The 20,618-nt window shown below is 40.2% G+C and overlaps 1 protein-coding gene across 4 annotated transcripts in view; it reads right to left on the bottom strand.

Moving 5' to 3' along the window:
• Positions 1-20,618, bottom strand: part of RAB11FIP4 (RAB11 family interacting protein 4) — a 236,946-nt gene that overhangs the window by 31,700 nt on the left and 184,628 nt on the right. The gene's annotated exons all lie outside the window — the stretch shown is intronic.

Genomic DNA, 20,618 nt, shown 5'->3' with positions numbered 1-20,618 from the left:
GAAAAGTATGCCTCCCCCCCTCACCTATTTAAACCCCACATGTTTAGCACTCTTTTCTCGTGCTGTTTTTTTTTTAAATTGCAGGTGGGTTTAAGCAGCAAGATGGGTACAATGAGCCTTGCATGGACTTAAGAAAACACTAACTCACGTTTCAAAACTGAGGTTGATATTTCCCTTTTCTAGACAGCAAGATATTTTAAGGGTTACAATGGATACTTCTGCCCCTCAAAATCCAACAAATCTTCCCCAAATGGATCTCTAGGGACTTCCCTGTTTTATTTACTTTTCTATTCAGAAAGGGAGCGAAGAAAAGATATGCAGTGACAGCATTTTCCCCTTCTTTATTAGTCAGTTTTAGGTGTCATCAAGTCATGTTCTGCAAAAGCCTTTAAACCTTCTCAACACAAACTCCCACTGGAGTTTATCAGGCTTATTTCTGAGTAAACTATATAGGACTGTACTGTTCAGCTCTTTCTCTCTCACTTCTGACATCGGAAGTATGCACTAAGAGATATTAGATATTAGACTACATCAGACATGTCAAACACAAGGCCCGGGGGCCAGATCAGGCCCGCGAAGTGGTTTCATGTGGCCCGCGAAGCCATCCTGGAAACAGTGAGGGAACGGCCCCCACTGCCTTGGCCCTGGCCCAGAGACCCTCCTTCTGCCAGAGACCCTCAGATCTGTCCCACTCCTGCCCAGGCCCCCATAGGCACCCTTGATGCAAATGATGTAGAGCTGGCCACGCCCACCCAGTAGGCCATACGCACTCTAGCCACACCCACCCAGTAGGCCACGCCCACCCTGGCCATACCCACCCGGCCCCCTGAGGGCAACCGCAATGCTGATGCGGCCCTCAATGAAATTGAGTTTGACACCCCTGGACTACATTATTCCCACAGTACACCAAACAGGTACTCAGCTAATCAGTGAAGTTGAAAGTATGTGTAGACAGTCCTTGTTTAGTGATCACATTTGGCACCAACAACTCAGTTGTTAAGCAAAGCAGCCACTAAGTGAAATCCTGGCTGGGTTTACAATCTTACTTCAGCTTTCCTTTGCTTTGCAGGTCTGCAAAGGTCGTAAATGGGGATTGGTTGCAAAGTTACTTTTCATCACTTTCATAAATGCAAATAATCACTATCCAAGGCAATCACTAAACAAAGACTATCTGTAAGGAGAGTGTGTGTGTGTGTGTGTGTGTGTGTATACATATCTACATTTATCTAATCTTACTACTAAACATTTTTCGTTTCAGATTTCACATGCTTCAGAATGCCCTTAAGTCCTAGTGGTTTTCCCATGCAAGTTAAATGAGCAACTCTTGCATTTAAGTTTCAAAACATACTGTAACAAACTGCTTGACAGCAAGTTCTTATCTGCCCATTTCCAGGGAAGACTATCAACAAAACCATTAATGCAAGCTCACGTCTAAAACCCTTAAAATAAGCAAAACTGGTTGAAGGAATAAACACATTTTTATTCAGGTTCAAATGTATGCCAAAGATTAGGAAAAATACGAAGGAATAAACACATTTTTATTCAGGTTCAAATGTATGCCAAAGATTAGGAAAAATACGAAGGAATAAACACATTTTTATTCAGGTTCAAATGTATGCCAAAGATTAGGAAAAATACGAAGGAATAAACACATTTTTATTCAGGTTCAAATGTATGCCAAAGATTAGGAAAAATACGAAGGAATAAACACATTTTTATTCAGGTTCAAATGTATGCCAAAGATTAGGAAAAATACGAAGGAATAAACACATTTTTATTCAGGTTCAAATGTATGCCAAAGATTAGGAAAAATACCGCCAATCCTGGAGGTCTATAGCATTATAAGAAACAATGTCAAGCTATTGCGGGGAAAAAAAAAGGGATTATGTCAGCCAGGCCATAAAAAACACACACACAAGAACATAAGGACAGCCTTGCTGGATCATGCCAAAGGCCATCTTAGTTTTTGACAATTGTAAATTCTATGTTTATTTATGATATTTTGTTTTCCTTCCATTATGTCATTATGTCATTTTCTTTTTTTAAATGTAGTTACTTAATTCCTTAAATGTTAAAAAAAATGTTCCCTTAAAAGAAAGGGGTTGCAGACATCTCCTCCAATTATCCCACTGTAACTGGTAGAATAGAATAGAATAGAATAGAATAGAATAGAATAGAATAGAATAGAATAGAATAGAATAGAATAGAATAGAATAGAATAGAATAGAATAGAATAGGTTGCAGTATTCCAGGTGTGGTCTCACTAGGGTTTTATAAAGCGGTAGTAATATTTCATGTAGTCTTGATTCTATGCCTCTGTTTATGCAACTCAGGATTGTATTAGCTTTTTTGGATTATTCTCCTAGTAATCAAAGAAGAACATCCTTAATGTAATTTGAGGCCTAATTAGCGGGGGAGGGGAATGAGCTGAACCGGTGGCTGCACTTTTTTCAGTGCATTGTAACTTTGAACAGTCACTAAGCGAACTGTTGTAAGTCAAGGACTACCTGTACGTCATCACTTTTTTCCTTTTTTTTTGGTCATCAAGTTTTTGACACCTTGCTAGGTGACTGGTGGTACTCGGATGTTGCCATATCCTAAAAGTGGTACAATGGATGAAAAGCCCTGACCTAGACAGGCCCTCCTGTACCGTGTCACCAAGCTTTCAGCTCCCATATTACAATTTCCTACAATATCCCAGCTGTTCAGAACACCACAGGACATTTCAAATGGTAGCTCATAACTAAGCCAGACAGCACAGAACGGTAGAATTTGGGGGGGGCAAACACCCCAGAATTCTTTTGCATTTCTAATGGATTTTGGAAGACGTCTTAGGCTGCCACAAGCCCTGATAAAAATTGGTCACTTTCTGAAATAACATTTGATACTGCTAGGATCACAGACGTTTTGTTTTTTGAGAAATAGTGCCTAAAGCTGTAAGAATTTTTTTAAAAAACACAAAATTCACAAAACGTTAAAAAATGGAGGATTAAGTTATACACACCTCAGTATTCTTCTAGTAGATTTTTCAAAATTGGCAATATTAAGTTGTGTGGACTTCAACCCCAAGAATTCCCCAGTCAGCAATTAGGGTGTTCAGAGAATTATGGGGAACTGGGGGATTCTGGGAGTTGAAGTGTGTACATTTTAACATTGCCAAGTTTGAAAAATATTGTAGTGGATTACGCACTAGTCTCTCATAAATGATATTTATGATACGTAATACCTTGCCTTTTGTTCACTACAAGGTGAAACAATAATGCAAAATGTTGTAAATCACTAAGGACAGATTAATTATAAAGGTAGGCCTCAAGTTACAACTGTAATAGAGCCTGCCATCATGACCATAACTTGTGACTGTCATACAATATCACAGGACTAGCCCGATTTTTCCACCTTTTTTGTAGTGGTCATAAAATGAATACAATAATTGTAAAGCTGCTGCTGTGGTCATTAAACAAATGCCGTGGTCATTAAAGACCAGTAGTTTAGCTGAAAACCAAAAGTAAATGCCTGCTTTTGATAAAACCATAGCAAAACTCAGTCATGTGACTGCAGGATGTCTCAAATGGCTGTAAATGCAGCCCAGTTGCCAAGCATCAGAAGCTGGTGACTGAAGTACAATTACACAACTATACTCTATACAGTTACACAACCCCCGACTGCTGGAACTTCAAATCCAGTTCACAAGTACCTGCCCCCCCAGGTAGTTCTGTCAGAACTTTGGATGGATCGTAAGTCAGGGCCTACCTATCACTTTCAACTCCAGATACTAGAATAGACAGAAGACAAACAAATCCACTGCATTACTGCAAAGGAGCTGTTTTCAGTGGTATCCTGAAATCTCTTTGCTTTCACAGAAGAAATATGTGGGGCAGAAGGCAAACAATGAAAAGTTGCTTTGTGTTCCTCTTAGCAGTTTTAAACTGAGACAGACTGAGTTTCTGGTGCCAGAGAGGGAAAAGCCAAAACAGGAGTGATCTGGAATCCAGAAACAGGTCTGGAACCACAAGAATGTTTGCACTACCTGTTGTTTTGATTGGGTGGAGGAGGGGGTATATCAGTGGTGGGGAACCTTTTAGAGACCGAGTGGCCAAACTGCAACCCAAAACCCACTTATGTATTGCCCAGATCGGCCAGGGGGGAGGGGGGGCATGAAATCGCTCTGCAGCCCTAGATCCATGCGGCAGAGGCCTTCTCCAGGCATCTGGAGCCGTTGGCGCACCGCAAAATTGCCCCGCGGCCATGGATGAGAGCTCCATAGGCTTGGAAAAGGCCTCTACCACCCAGATCGGCCATGTGTGTGGTGGGGTGTGTGTGCGAAATTGCTCCGGAGGCTTACCTGGACTCTTGCTGGCAGCTGCCTCCACCGTCCAGCCCAGATCTGCCCAGCTCTTGCAGCTGGTCCCTCACTCCCAGTGCAGAAAGAGCAAGAGTGCAGGCGCACGTGGAGAGGCGGAGGGGAGAAGCCTGGCCTCGCTTCCCTCTGGGGCGATGGCGCGCGTGCCTACAGGGACAGCTCCGCGTGCTGCCTGTGACACGCGTGCCATAGGTTCACCACCACAGGGGTATATTGTTTAACATGAAAGTTGCCATTCAAAACAGTTGTTGAAGGCTCTTTGAATAAACTAAAGAAATCTCAAAATCAGAAAAAAAACTCTTAATTTTTTTTATTTTTTTATTTTAATTCCATTTATATCCCGCCCTTCTCCGAAGACTCAGGGCGGCTTACAAGCTTAGCAGTAGCCTTCATTCTATGTATATGCCTGCTTATTAGGGCTTTCACACACACCCCAAGCGGCATTATTACAAAGTCAACTTAATTGCCCCCAACAATCTAGGTCCTCATTTTACCTACCTCGGAAGGATGGAAGGCTGAGTCAACCTTGAGCCTGGTGGGATGGCATTGGCAAAAAAAGACCGGCAGCTTATATTCAGGTTAAATAGGTAATTTAGTATTTATATGGGAATGCAAAGTATATCTAGCCAAATGTGCATGCTTTTTTGTTTTAATTGGTACATTTCTTTTACAAGGATCATGCAGGGTCCTCAATTCTACACACAACTATCCCGAGCTTTTGCCAATGCACAGCAATGTGTTCATTATTAAACTCTGCACAGATCTCAGAGCCTTCTGATAATTTCCAACAACTCCACACTTTGATAATATACTAACGTTGTGTGACTTGCAACTGCAACTTACCATTCCAAAATTTTCATTCTCCCCCTCCCCATCTTGTGTGTGTGTGTGTGTGTGTGTGTGTGTGTGTGTGTGTGTTTCCAGTTCTGCTAGAGGCTGTTTTGTAAAACCAAATTAACAGAAGTCATTGTTGGATCAAGTCATCCTCATGATGTAATAAAGAATGTTGGTGGGTGGAGATTTAGATAGATTTTACATAATCTCTAAGAAAGCAAGTGTCCAAAGGGATCTCCTGCCCCCACTTTCACTCACCCACATCACAAGAGTTCTCCCAACATTGATAGTCTGTGGCAGGGTAGAAAGCAAAACAAATCTTGTAAGAGCTAAAATCTCCTGTCATAAATAGAATAGCTGGATCTATCAACACTCTCTCCTTTCTCACTTTTCCTATGAATTTCAGGACAGTTGCAGCCAGATTATTTTAGGAACTTATTTTTTTTTTATTGAAAAGTTTTAAAGTACAGTTTTCCTTTAAAAAGCCCCCCTCCCCCCTCCCCCCCTACCTCCCCCCCTCCCCCCCTCCCCCCCCCCCGACTTCCCAGAGCTAAATACAAGGTATATATATAAAAAAAAGCAATCATAAACAACCATATACTAACAACTATAAATTCTAAAATCCATCACTCTCTAACTTATATAGGATAATACAAACCTTAGCAATATTAAATATATATAAAAAACTAAAATAGAAAAAGAAAAAAGAAAACAAAAGAAGACTTATTCGAATGCTACATAAAACTTCTTAACCCTATACTTGTTCTGGATAAACTCAATCCATTTTCTCCATTCCATAATGTAACGTTCTTGCGAATGATCTTTCAAATAGGCCGAAATCTTCGCCATCTCTGCCAGGTCGGAAACCTTTAAAGTCCACTCTTCTATAGTCGCCAGTTCCTCTTTCTTCCAATATTGACCTATCAAAAGTCTTGCTGCCGTAACTAAGTTCAACATCAATTTGGTGTCCACAACTGTAGCGTCTGCAATTATTCCCAACAAAAAAAATTGCGGACAAAACTTTATCCTCCGTTTAAAAATCTTCTGCATATTCCACCAGACTTTTATCCAAAAAACCTTAACCATCTTACATGTCCACCATATGTGAAAATATGTTGCATCTTCATCACCGCACCTCCAACATTTAGGCTGGTAATTCGGATACATACTTGCAAGCTTTTTAGGATCTAAATGCCATCTATAAAACATTTTGTAAAAGTTCTCTCTTAGATTTTGAGCTTGAGTAAATTTTACGTTCCTCACCCAAATCTTTTCCCACATGTCCATTGTAATAACTTCCTGAATGTTTTGGGCCCATTTTATCATACAATCCTTAACAAGCTCTGTTTCTGAATCAATCTCTATCAATGCAAGATATATCCGTTTAATATGTGCTGGTCCCTGATTTCTAATTTGCTTTATCAAATTTTCATCAGTCATTGCAAATCCATTTTTCTGGTCTTCTTTCCACCTGGCCCGTAACTGAATATATTGAAACCAAGTTTGAACAACCTTCTCTTCTCGCAAGAGGCTATATGATTTCAAACACCAAACATTCCTTTCCAAGCTTAAGATTTCCTTGTATGTAGTCACATCATGTTTGAAACCAGCATGTATATTTTCTATTGCGTGTTTTGGAATTGCCCACAATGGTATCTTGCAGCTTAACTTATGTCCATACTTCTTCCAAACTCTCAGCAATGCCTGTCTTAAAATATGCATCCTAAACACAGTATCTACCTTCTTATCATACAACAAATATGCATGCCAGCCAAACAACAAATCATGGCCCTCAAGATTTAATAACCTCGGTTGCGTCAAATTAATCCAATCACTTATTCCTACTAATGCAGCAGCTTCATAATATAATTTAAAATTAGGCAATTTAAGGCCACCTCTCTCACGAGTATCCTGCATAATCTTAAGTTTAACTCGTGGCTTTTTCCCTGCCCACACAAATTTATTGATACCACGCTGCCATTCCTCCAAGTTAGAATCTTTCTTAAGAATCGGTATCATTTGAAATAAAAATAAAAATTTGGGCAGGACATTCATTTTCACTGCTGCAATCCGTCCCAACAAAAACAATTGCAATTTTCCCCAACTCTCCAATTCTTTTCGAATTTTCCCCCATAATTTTTCATAATTATTTTTATATAACTTTGTATTAGAGGGTGATAAAATCACCCCCAAATATTTAACCCTTTTAACAATCTCAAATCCAGTTAATCCTTCTAAAAGAACCTTCTGTGAAACTGTCATATTTCTAGCCAAAATTTTGGTTTTCTGTATATTTACTTTAAATCCAGAAACCTTCCCATATTGTGTTATTATCTCCATCAGGTCCACAACAGAGTTCTCTGGCTGGGTCACTGTAACAACCAGATCATCTGCAAATGCTCTCAATCTATAGTCCTGATCTCCAACTTGTATCCCCTTAATTTTTTCCGAATTCCGAATTTTAACCAATAATATCTCTAAAGTTAACACAAATAACAAGGGCGATAACGGACACCCTTGCCTTGTGCCCTTCTCAATATTACATGCTGCTGTCAGGCTATTATTAACTATAATTCGGGCAGTTTGTTTTTGATATAATGCCCTAATTGGTTGTAAAAAATTTTCCCCAAAATCCATTTTGTCTAAAACTTTCAACAAAAATTGCCAATTCAATTGTTCAAAAGCCTTTTCAGCATCTAAAAAGATTAGCGCTGCAGAGATCTGGTTGTTCCTTTCCAAAAACTCTAACACATCAACTATATGTCTCACATTATTTTTCATTTGCCTACCACTAATAATAAACCCCGTTTGATCCCCATGAATCACCTGTTGCAGAACCCTCATATTAGCCAAAACCTTAGCAAATATCTTATAATCTGTATTTAAAAGCGATATCGGTCTGTAATTTTTAACTTGAGTAGCATCCTGGTCTTCCTTCGGAATCAAAGAGATAAAAGCTGTTCTCCAAGACGGTGGCACCTTTCCCCCCCTCTGGATTGTCTGGAACAATTCCTTTAACGGTTTTATCATCTCTAATTGTAAATTTTTATAATAGGCCGCAGTCAAGCCATCCGTGCCTGGTGCTTTATCCACCTTCAGTTCCTTAATTGCTGTAAAAATTTCTTCTTCTGTAATCAGTTGATTAATCCCCTCTTTTTGTACTTGCGTAAGAACCGGGATGCTAGCATTCTCCAAGTATATATCAATATCTTTTGCACTAATTTCCTCTTTGGTATATAATTTTGAATAAAAATCCACAAAAGCATCCTTAATAAGATTCTGTTGAAACACAACCCTTCCTTTATACTCAATCTTATCTATATTAGAGGCCCTTTGTTTTTTCCTCAGTCTATAAGCTAACCATCTGCCTGGTTTATTAGCGTTGCAAAAAGTATTATGCCTAGCAAACCGCAGATTGGTCGCCACTTGATCAGCCATTAATTTATCAAATTGTCCTCTTAGCAGTCTAATAGCCTCCTTGATCTTCACATCCTCTGAGTTCAAAATCAAAGCCTTTTCTTTTTCCTTTATTTCATTCTCCAGTTCTTTCCTTCTAATTTCCACTGCACGTCTATGTCTATTATTCATATATATATCAACACCCCTCTCATATAGGCCTTGCTAGCATCCCAAACCATATCCATAGAGGTACCCTTATTCATATTAATCTCAAAAAAATCCTTCATCCGCTGTTTGCATTCTTCCACATTTCTCTGATTTCTAAACAAGTTCTCATTTACGCGCCACGAGCGCCTATCTCCTTTCTCCTTATCAATCTCGAACCAAACTGGACTGTGGTCAGAGATAGTTCTTGCACAAATCTTCACCTTTTTAGTTCTCAAAAAAAAATCATTAGTCAACAAAATAAAATCAATCCTTGAAAAAGATTGGTGTCTGTCAGAATAAAAAGTATAATCCTTCTCCTGCAAGTGTCTCTCACGCCAAATATCTCGCAATTCCAGGTCATCCTTCATTTCAAAAAAAGATTTAGGCAGTCTAGCATGACTTGGAATGCGCTTAAAAGCTCCAGCCTTATCCAACTGTACATCCAAAACACCATTCCAGTCCCCCATAAAAATAAAAGATTTATAATCCAACTGGGTAAGCTTTGTGTGAAGTAAGCTAAAAAAGTCAGCTTGTTGTTGGTTAGGTGCATATAATCCAACTAAAAGCGTCTTTTTACCTTCTAACAACAGCTCAATCATAACATATCTTCCATGCTTATCTGCTTCAATTAAGTCTGCTGTTAAGGCACTTTTAACATAAACAACCACTCCATTTTTCTTGTTCTCTGCAGAAGCAACAAATTGCATACCCAGCCTCGAGTTCAATAAGTACTTTTGATCCAAAACTCTAATATGCGTTTCTTGCAGACATATAACATCTATCTTAAATTGTTTTAAATATTGAAAAACTTTCTTCCTCTTCTGTGGTGAATTTAATCCATTAACATTCCAGGTTAAAAATTTAGTTGCCATGCATATCCTCCACAAGCTCTTGGACCACAGCTTTGATAGGACTAACTTCTTTAGGCCGTGCTCCTCCCACAGCTTGGCTATATGTACGTTGTGAAGATTCTGAGGACTTTTGCTGATCTTGTTCTTTTATTTTCTTTGCTCGTTTTAAAGCAGCACGCGTTACTCTTTGCTCTCTAGGATCATCCAAAGAAGTTGTAGCTTGATCTCCTCCAGCACCATTTTCCTCTGTTTCATCCTCTTGATGTTCTCCTTCTCCAGGTCCCTTTGCAGCTTCCAGAAGTGTTAATGGGGAACTTATTTTACTTTGAATCAGTGATCCCTCCTTCTTCTGCAGAAGGCAGTATTTTCCAGTTTTCAAAGAATGATTAAAAGAAATCCAGGAAATATCTGGGACTGAACCTGAAAACTTTTCTACTCTAAACAGTTAAGTCTTCCTCAAGTCAAGTTTGACTCCTGAGCAGCTCCTGGTAGTTTCCTTGGCAGCAGTAAGCATGCAAGCCGCCCTCATGCTTTCTTTCAGCTTTTCAGCCTAGCCCACAGCTTTGGTATACCTAAACCAGGGCTTTCCAACCAGTGGTACGGGTACCACCTGTGGTACATTGGCACCTGGCAGGTGGTACGCGACCATCCTAGAAAAGTGGTAGTGGGGGAGGGGAATGAGCTGAACCTGTGGCAGCACCGCACAAGGCTGAGCAAGAGATAGCTGGAGCTGCAGGGCTCAGCGAAAGCGCCAGGATCAGCGCTTCTTCGGGGCTGTCAGGGCTCAGCAGAAGAGCCAGGGTTAATGCCAGGGTCCAGCTGGAGCTCAGCACTGATCCTGGCGCTTCTGAGCCCAGAAGAAGCGCCGATCAGCTGGAATGTTGCAGCATCTCCAGGGTCTTGTGATTTACATTCAGATGCTTGGCAACTGATTCATATTTATGACGGTCACAGTGTCCCAGGGTCATGTGAAGTGACCAAAACCTGCTACAAGCACCCAGCAGAGGGGGGGGGGAAATAAAAACCAAACACCCCCACCCCACCCCAGCTGCCAATCCTCAACAGAAATGTTCACAACAATGAAAACCTCGGACAGGAGGAAGAGCGCCACTGGGTGGGCAGGCAGGCAGGTGTCTTGCTTGGCTGTGGCTTGGGGGGGCACTTTTTCCAGTGCCATTGTAACTTCAAACAGTCACTAAGCAAACTGTTATAAGTCGAGGACTACTTGTACTTCATCACTTTTTTCCTTTTTTTTGGTTTGGTCATCAAGTTCTTGACACCTTGCTAGGCGACTGGTGGTACTCGGATGTTGCCATATCCTAAAAGTGGTACAATGGGTGAAAAGGTTGAAAAGCCCTGATCTAAAAGACACAGCACAGCACTACTAACGAGGTTTGACTTAACTACCAACTTCAGGCCTAGGCTAAGCAGAGCCTGCAAAACATTCCAAGCTTAACACATGTTTTCCAATATTTCAAGCTCTGACCAAAACACCCATGCTCCAAGAATTTCATTCCAAAACACTTGTGTTATTCCAAGCTCTAGGGCTGCTAAAGAGGACCATTTTGAGTGGCATTATTCAAACAATCTAAGAGTCACAATGCTTGGGGTGTTGTTTTTTTTAAGTTTTCAAGCATAGCTTGTAAAGTAGAGGGGACCTGTTTAGCATTGCCTGCATGTTAACTAGACACACACCACAGCATCTGAGCATGTTACAAGGCCTTCACTGCATCTGTTGCAAGGCCTTCCTACCAAGTGCTCCCCTGTAGCTTCTATAGCCCTGTACAGTTGGTAATTAATCCTAAAATGGTAACACTATTCATCACTACAGTGTCTTCATTGTTATTCAGTTGCTGGATCTGTTGTACTTTATAGTTAATCACAGTCCTATTTCTTTCCCTATACTGCTCCTTGACTTTCATTATTCGCCCTTGCAAAACATTTGCATTTTTGGCTAGCATAGTAGAGTCATTGGCGCACTGATGATGATTCTTCTAGTTATGCTCATCTTTTTCCAATCCAGTTTCCTCAATATATATTCAGCTACTCTCTCTGCATAGTTTGATCAGGAGAAAAATACATGTGTCATAGCACATTGCTGTTCATTTTTGCTCACATAATAAGCTGCATCTTGCTGGTTTAGGTTATGTTGTTACATATTTGCATTTAACTAGAGTCAATAATTCCTTGACTTTTGCATGGAAAACACAATCGATTTTTATGAGAGTAGTGTATTCCGCATAGCGCAAGTAACTGATGTTACTTCTTTCAATTTTAAACACTTAGCTTTTCCCAATCTATAGAGAATAAGGAAGATGACTGACAAAAGACAGGTGAGATCCATTACCAACGCAATAAGGGGAAAAACATATCTTAGTTTGTTAGTCAGAGGAGGCACCCCCTAGACTCCTTCTGGCTTTTTGGCACCATAGATTAATGCGGCTCTCCTCCCATATGGTATCTTTTAAGATATCTTGCATGTTGGTATATTTACTTTATGGAATTTGTATATACTTCTTCTACCTATGATTGATCCTGTGACTCAGATCCACTGACATCCTTTAGCATACTAATCTGAGATTGGAACATCCTTCTGAGTTTGCAGGTCTTCTGAGTTTCCTGTTTTCCCATGTTCTTTTCCCAGTATCTTTACTAATATTGTTATATTGCTCTATAGGCAGCTCTCTGAAACGATTTGTTAAGTTCCTTCCAAAATTCTTTTGTTTTCTTGGGTTTGGCTTCTCTTCTCCTCTCCTCTCCTCTCCTCTCCTCTCCTCTCCTCTCCTCTCCTCTCCTCTTCTCTTCCTGTTTGATTTCTTCCGTTTCTTGGCCATTGGCAATTTGTTTTTGTTTTCATTGTTAACAACTTCTTTTTTTATTCCATATTTTCTTGCATTCTCTATCAATGAGAGTCAATACTTGCAAAGTAATTCCTGATCTTCTCCTTGGAAATGGTGGGTGTATGTTCAAGAGCAGACATGTCAAACACAAGGCCTGGGGGCCAGATCTGGCCCGCGAAGTGGTTTCATGCGGCCCGCGAAGCCATCCTGGAAACAGTGAGGGAACGGCCCCCACTGCCTTGGCCCTGGCCCAGAGACCCTCCTCCTGCCAGAGACCCTCAGATCTGTCCCACTCCTGCCCAGGCCCCCATAGGCACCCTTGATGCGAACAATGTAGAGCTGGCTATGCCCACCCAGTAGGCCATACACACTTTAGCCACGCCCACCCAGTAGGCCATGCCCACCCAGGCCACACCCACCCAGCCCCCTGAGGGCAACCGCAATGCTGATGCAGCCCTCAATGAAATTGAGTTTGACACCCCTGTTCAAGAGCATATTGTGGAAACTGGGTAATTGTTTTTTTTCACTCTAGTTCAATTTGAAACTTGCACATTGTGTGTTCCACAATCAACCTGTGGCCACACCTATGTTGTTAAAACCGAGCTCTTCTAATCCCTGTTATAAATCATATTGTCAGATTGACTTCTAGGTGCTCCATCTGGTGATATCCATGTATATATAGGCATATTTTTCTTTGCTTGAAGAACGTGTTAGCAAAATAGCCATTAGATGATGGAATATGCGCTCTGTACACATTACATAAATATTCCTAATAATGCTTCTGAAATTTGTAGGCTCTAAATTGTAAAACACAAGAGACTATATTGCATTTGCATTATTGTTGCGCTTTGGCATGTGCACTTTGTTCACACTTTTGGGTTTTCATACCTTTGCTTGCTAAGTGCTGCTGTCAAACTGCTAAATGCAGGTATGTGTTCTATAACTGTGTATTAGGAAGGAAAAGTATCTTCAAGCAAACAGCCTGATAGCTGTATTTGTGTTACTATGTTTATAAGCTCTGCTGAAATGAATCATACTGTGGGTTGCTGTTTCCTAGGCTTTTTGGCCATTTGTGCATACAGACTATGAGGGGGAACTGCTTAAAAATTTGCTTCGTTTTCTATGAGAATTTTTTTTAAAAACATTTTCATTAAAAACAAAACCAGAACAACTTCTCTATAGTTCCACCAGTAAGTAAAAATTGGTTACATTGCAACCCAATTTCTCTGGCCTTAAGGTAAAACAAAGAACCAAGGGCATTCTTTTAAAGGTTTCAGAAAATTCAAGGTGTTCAGTTGTGTTTCATTAAAATGCTGCCAATTCAGAATGTTCTAAAGAAGCATTCTGAATAAGAATGTTTTTTCCCAAGCTTGAAATGTTTTTTTCATATTTCATGCACATTCTTATAAACAGGAGTGTCAAACTGCCAGCCCACGGGCCGGATGCGTCATACATAAGTCATGCCCATCCCATTGCCGGCAATGGCAAAACTGTCCCCATACGTTGCACGATGTCACGTGATGTCGCGAGTTTGACATGTCTCTTATAAATCATACATTTTAACTCTGAGTTCTGTATCTACTCCTAATGCTTTTTAACTTCTAAGCCGATTTATGTTTGTATCCTGCACTTAGAATAGAAAATAAGAATTCCAAGTAAAACTGAGATAGCGGTAGTGTTTTATTTATAAATAGCTGGAATTGGATTAGGTTGTTCCGACCATTAGTGTGGCATAGTAATTTATCCTATTAAACCTAAGGAGAGAACACTTTGCGCAGATCCAGAATATCTCTGTACTTGATGACAGTGCATTACCTAACATAATTCTTTTTTTTTTTACAAAAAAAAGAATGGAAATCTGAATTAGGATTACAATTTTATCAGGTTTGCTAATATGCATTTATACATTAGATTTAAAACAATGATAAGGAGGATATTGCCCTCTTAAAACATTTCTTTTCCATTAGGAAAGAACTCCATATTCTCTCATGGGAATACATAAAGGATTTTTTTTAAATTTCTGTAAGATATTTAGGTTCATTGACTAATCTATGTATACCTTTCAACCCCACATTTACCATTTAAAAATGGTGCAAACATTTTCTAAACAATACTATAAATACCATAATCTCAATTAAGGATAGGGAATCTAATTCAGATGTCGCTCCAGTTTATCTCATCACTGGGCAGGCACTGGAACTGCTGAGAAATAAATTCACTGGCATCTGAGTAACCGCAGATTCTGATATATTGGTGCTTTGGTACATTCGGGACAACTTCTTAAATTTCAGCAGAGAGTTGAATATGCAATTGCTCTGTATATAGTAAGCTGAAAATGGGAAAAAATCTACACTTTTTTCTTTTACACCTACGCTCAACCTGTAGATATTTTTTCCTCCAGCAAATGTGCTGCAAAAGTAACCTTAGTAACAGTTTTGAAAAGTGCCTAAGGTACAAAGCAGCCATTACAGCACAGAACTATTTTCCCACTGCAGTCCTAAAAATATCCAATATTCTAGGCACATCAATCCTCACCAGGAGACACCCTGAATACTGGCAAGGGAGAAGAGGCAGCAAAGATTGAAGAGCTTTCCAAAGTGAGGCAAAAAGACTCTAACCTGAGAGTGGAGGTAATTGAAAGAAGCCAGAAAGGTAGAAAGTCAAAAAAACTTTTAACAGCGGGGTGAGACCATAAAGGAAGAATTTTTTAAAAAAATCTGTATCTAATTTGTAGAAAAATGAATAGACAAAAATGCACAAAGCAATGAGGAATCAAATGAAATGGGATGAAAGGAATGATAGAGAGGCTCACGTAACTGGGTAAGACGGACCCACCTGGTCTTGACAAAAAGTAAAAAGAATCTAGAAGGATGACAAGAATGTTCTCTGAAGAGAGAGTATACTCGAAGTATAATAGAGTAGGAAAATAAAATGTCAAGAGCTTGTAAACATTTTGCTGTTCTTTGTAGCATTCTATAGGGCCACTATTTATTTGCTGGTGGCCTCACGTTTGCTAGTGGATGGATAGTCCTGAGAAGTAGCTGGAGCAGATTATCACTAAACTTTTCTTAATCCATTTGAACAAATATTCTAAAGGCCAATTAACAAATATATTCAAAATATAAATAGTCGTGTTGAAAAGCTTCACAATGATGGAATGAATTTTGTGCTATGTCCATTATGTCTATTAAGCTAGCTGTGTTTTCAGAGGTTTTTTTTTAAAACAAAATGCTCATTTAATTGTAAGAAAAGTACAATTTGTTACAAAACAAGTCCTGTACCCTTTGTACTCACTCACCAAATGTAAGGCAAGATAAATGAAAAGAAGAAAAAAGATTTGTTTGATTTTATAAATCACTCAGAACTTTGTTTTGAAACACCTTGTTTGGTGCTATGGAGAAGAATGGATAAAGCAGCGTATTCTTTCTTTTCCTGGAGAAACCTCAGGGTTGTCTAGTTGGCTCCACTGCTGAGGTAGCCATTTTATTCTCCCCTTGCCTAGGGTTTGTGAATTTGTTTTTATAATCTTTATTTTTTAATTTGAACTTTGCATTTTCTACATTTCTTGTTTTCATATGTGTTGTGCTTCAACTGTATGCTGCCCAAAGTCACGTTCTGTGAGATGGTCAGCTCTACAAATTTGGCTAATATGTAACTATTAGGGCTAATAAAATCCAGCGGGATGGAGGGAAGAGGAGTCCAAAATCCCATATCCTACTCCATCAAGGTTGCTCTGACTGTGAGAATAACTGTGAGATGCTTCTATTATTAAAGTAAAGCTTTTAAAAATCTTCCTAAAGTTTCCACAAGTTTTTAAAGCGGTGTTCACTGAGTTTGCTCCAGAGCTGCATAAAACATTGCCAGTTCTCTAACAGAAAACAAGCCTCTTTGTAACACAGTGAGACTGTCTTTAAGTTTTACTTGATCTACAGCAATTAGTGGGAAAGCATTTGCTATTATGTGAGATCATGCAGATTACACAATGGTGCTCTGGGGCCTGAAAAGATTAACAGTCCTTGTTATAAACAAGTTGTTCAGATCCCCCAAATCCCAAAGTACGTTAACAATACTTCTGATGCTTGAAGGTTTTCACACAGATGGCTTGTCTCTCTCTTCTGCCCAAGATCAGATGAGTCTCACCGCAATCCAGATTTCTGTACTTGTGGGAGAGGAGAAATGATGGGCTTGGCATGTGGTCAGAGCCGCAACAAAGAAAGAGTCTAATTATGTGGCTATGACACAGCTTTCTACTTTTACCTTCAGATGGTTGATCAAAAGCCAGGTACCCTTATGGTAAACTTTTTGTTTGGTCTCCTGCTCTTAGTAGCAAGATAATAGCATTGGATTTCCCACAGGAAAATTCCATTCCTCAAATCAAAATTCATAAGCAGAGGTCTGTTATCTAATTTTCATTCCACCAGCTAAAACAGCCAGCTACATTTTGCAAGGAATGCTTCCAAAGATTCATCTGTGGCATTTGCCACTTTTGGCTCCATCTGCAGACACAGCTCCAACTCAGCCACTGCTCAGAACAGCCCACACCTCACCTCACTTTGCAAATATCAAGAAAAGACTTTGAAGAGGAAGAGGTGGAGGGTGCTTTCCCCCCAGTATTTGTTAGAACAGGGCTTTTCAACCTTTTCACCCATTGTACCACTTTTAGGATATGGCAACATCCGAGTACCAACAGTTGCCTAGCAAGGTGTCAAAAACTGGATGACCAAAAAAAAGAGGAAAAAAGTGATGAAGTACAGGTAGTCCTTGACTTACAACAGTTTGCTTAGTGACTGTTTGAAGTTACAATGGCAATGAAAAAAGTGCCCCCCAAGCCACAGCCGAGCAAGACACCTATCTGCCCACCCAGCAGCGCTCTTCCTCCTGTCCAAGGTTTTCATTGTTGTGAGCATTTCTGTTGAGGATTGGCAGTAGGGGTGGGGTGGGGGGGTGTTTGGTTTTTTATCCCCCCGTCTGCTGGGTGGTTGCAGCAGGTTTTGGTCACTTCACATGACCCTGGGACACTGTGACCATCATAAATATGAATCAGTTGCCAAGCATCTGAATGTAAATCACCCTGGAGATGCTGCAACATTCCAGCTGATCGACGCTTCTTCTGGGCTCAGCAGAAGCGCCAGGATCAGTGCTGAGCTCCAGCTGAGCCCTGACAGCCCTGTGGCTCCAGCCATCTCTCGCTCAGGCTTGTCCGGTGGTGCTACCGGTTCAGCTCATTCCCCTCCCCCACTACCACTTTTCTACGATGGTCGGGTACCACCTGCCAGGTGCCAAGGTACCACAGGTGGTACCTGTACCACTGGTTGAAAAGCCCTGCATTAGAGAATACCCCTGCTTCCCACATTACAAAAGGAGGCTTTCCAACTCAGGAAGCTTAATCTGGATCCATCCCCATGACAGACCACAGGAACACTTCATCTGGGCAAGCTGTACGTATTGTAACATCACCTTTAGCTTAGCTTCAGGCAAGATCTATTCTGCTATACAAGAAAAAGTGAACATAGCTGAACATCTATATTTGATAGGTAAACATTCTGAAGACAAGTCTGATTCCTATTGATCACATGAAAACAACAATTAAGTAAGTTTCTTGGCAACAGTATGGATACTGTTTGAGACTGCCTTCTTCCAACATACAGTTCCAAGACTTAACCAGGCACTGACTGTGCTATCCAGATTATAAACCACATAAACCAATTTCAAATTGCGTATGGATGGACATACTTTCGCTGAAAAAAAACTATCCATCCTGATGCAGGTAACACTTAAAAGTACAGCAGTATGCACCATTGTTCATAAATTCATTTAACACATTTTTGCACCTTTGCAAAAGATAACAAGTCACTTTAACTTTTGGAACTTACGGAACGTTTTTCACTATAGCTTTCTGCCTTGACACAAAGGATATAACTATGCACTTTTAAGATTCACAAAAAATCTGTCACAGAATTTGCATCTTATTCACACACTACAAGGTGACACTTGTAAAAGTACTGTAATAAAGTGTGAATATTGACAAACTATGTTTGGAAGGATTAGAAACATTTAGTCTGCAAAATGAAGAGAATGCCAGTTTGGAGTAGGCCAAAAATAAAATGAACATTGTTCCAAATATGAAAAAGGGAAAAAAAATTGGCTAGTGTTGGTTTAAAAAAACTACAAGCAATTTGATTATTCATGTGCAATAATAAGAAGTCCATTGCCCAAATATGAAAATATATTATGATCAGGTAGAATCCCAGTGACTGATTGGAAAATTAAAAGCCTACTTATTCAAATTTCTATCTTGATTTGCCATACTGCTTGGTCTGGACTCTGGAAGAACTTTTTTTGTTTGTTTAGATAAAAATGTTTTATGTTTTACGTGATTTAGCTGTTCTTATCTTTTAAAAAGTGGCCGTAAGTTGCCATCATACTTGGCCACAGTAGGGTTGTTATATATTTGGCCCATTCGAAGGTCATGGCTGATCATTCATCAAAGACTTATTACTAGCTATAAAAAAAACAACTATGTATTTAAATGTATTTGAAATGTAATGACACGTGATATACATAATGCAAATACCATATAACCATAAAAGGTAAAGGCAAAGTTTCCCCCGCACATGTGTGCTAGTCGTTTCCGACTCTAGGGGCTGGTGCTCATCTCTGTTTCAAAGCCGAAGAGCCAGCGCGTGTCCGAGGACGTCTCTGTGGTCATGTGGCCAGCATGACTAGACCCCAAAGGCGCACGGAACGCTGTTACCACCTCCCCACCGTAGTGGTCCCTATTTTTCTACTTGCATTTTTACGTGCTTTCAAACTGCTAGGTTGGCAGAAGCTGGGACGAGTAACAGGCGCTCACTCTGCTACGTGGCACTCGGGATTCGACCCGCCAAACTGCCGACCTTCTGCTCAACAAGCTCAGCGTCCTAACCCACTGAGCCACCGCGTCCCTAACACCATATAACCATATTGGCTGTTAAAAAAATTAGTAGCTTGTGAAGACAGGAGAAAAAGATAGGGGAACTTTAGTTTAAATTCCAGAATTGGGAGAAGTACAGAACAGACACCTCTCTTTTCACTCTGTTGCATCCTCACCACCTGTCCCGGCTGCAAATAAATTTCTTATACATAGATAAGCTTCAGGGCAATAAAAGCGCAATAAAAACAAAAAGAAAGAAAATTAGAAATAGTAGCAGAGGGAACATTCTGAAGAGCTTCAACGGTCAGGAGATTGAGTCATCGGTAACAATCAAGGATAGTAATCTGTATTAATATACATTTGTACGTAATAAACTTATTGTAACCCAAACAAAGATATAATTGTAACATTGGAAAATTAATAAAAAGTTTATTAAAAAACAATCAAGGACAGTATAGTACTTACTCATTAGATCATAGGCACTTAACAAGCTTTGAGAAGTCCACAGGTAGTCCTCAACTTACAACCACAATTGAGCCCCAAATTTCTATTGCTGAGCAAGACAGTTGTTATATGAGTTTTGCTCCATTTTGCAATCTTTCTTCCCACAGTGGTTAAGTGAATCACTGCGGTTATTAACTTAGTAATACAGTTGTTAAGTGAACCTGGCTTCCACTTGTCAGAAGGTTGCAAAAGTGGTCACGTAACCTCGGGACACTGCAACCGTCATACACACATGCCACCTGCCAAGGGTCTGAATTTTAATCTCATGGTTGTAACGGTTGCAATGGTTGTAAGTATGGGGGAAAAAACCCTCATAAGTCCCTTTTTTCAGTGCCACTGTAGCTTTGTAGGGTCGTTAAATGAATGAAGGTAAATATACAGGTCCCAGGACAATGTTCCAAGATCTAATCTGAGTAGGTCACCTGGATCAAAGGTTTATTCTTCCAGGTTTTCAGGCTCATGCTGGAGCCCTTCATCAGGAAAGATCTCTCTCTCCTTCCCCTCTCCCCCTCCTCTCTCCCTCCCTCCCTCCCCTCCCTCCCTCCCTCTCCCTCCTTCCCTCCTTCCCTCCCTCCCTCCCTCCTCCTCCTCCTCCTCCTCCTCCTCCTCCTCCTCCTTCTTCTTCTTCTCTCTCTCTCTCTCTCTCTCTCTCTCTCTCTCTCTCTCTCTCTCTCTCTCTCTCTCTCTCTCTCTCTCTCTCTCTCTCGTCA

The sequence above is a fragment of the Vipera ursinii genome, assembly GCF_947247035.1.
Source record: "Vipera ursinii genome assembly, chromosome: 2".
Classification (NCBI taxonomy): domain Eukaryota; kingdom Metazoa; phylum Chordata; class Lepidosauria; order Squamata; family Viperidae; genus Vipera; species Vipera ursinii.
The sequence above is the reverse complement of the archived record's forward strand: the minus strand, read 5'-3'. Positions and strand labels throughout refer to the sequence as shown.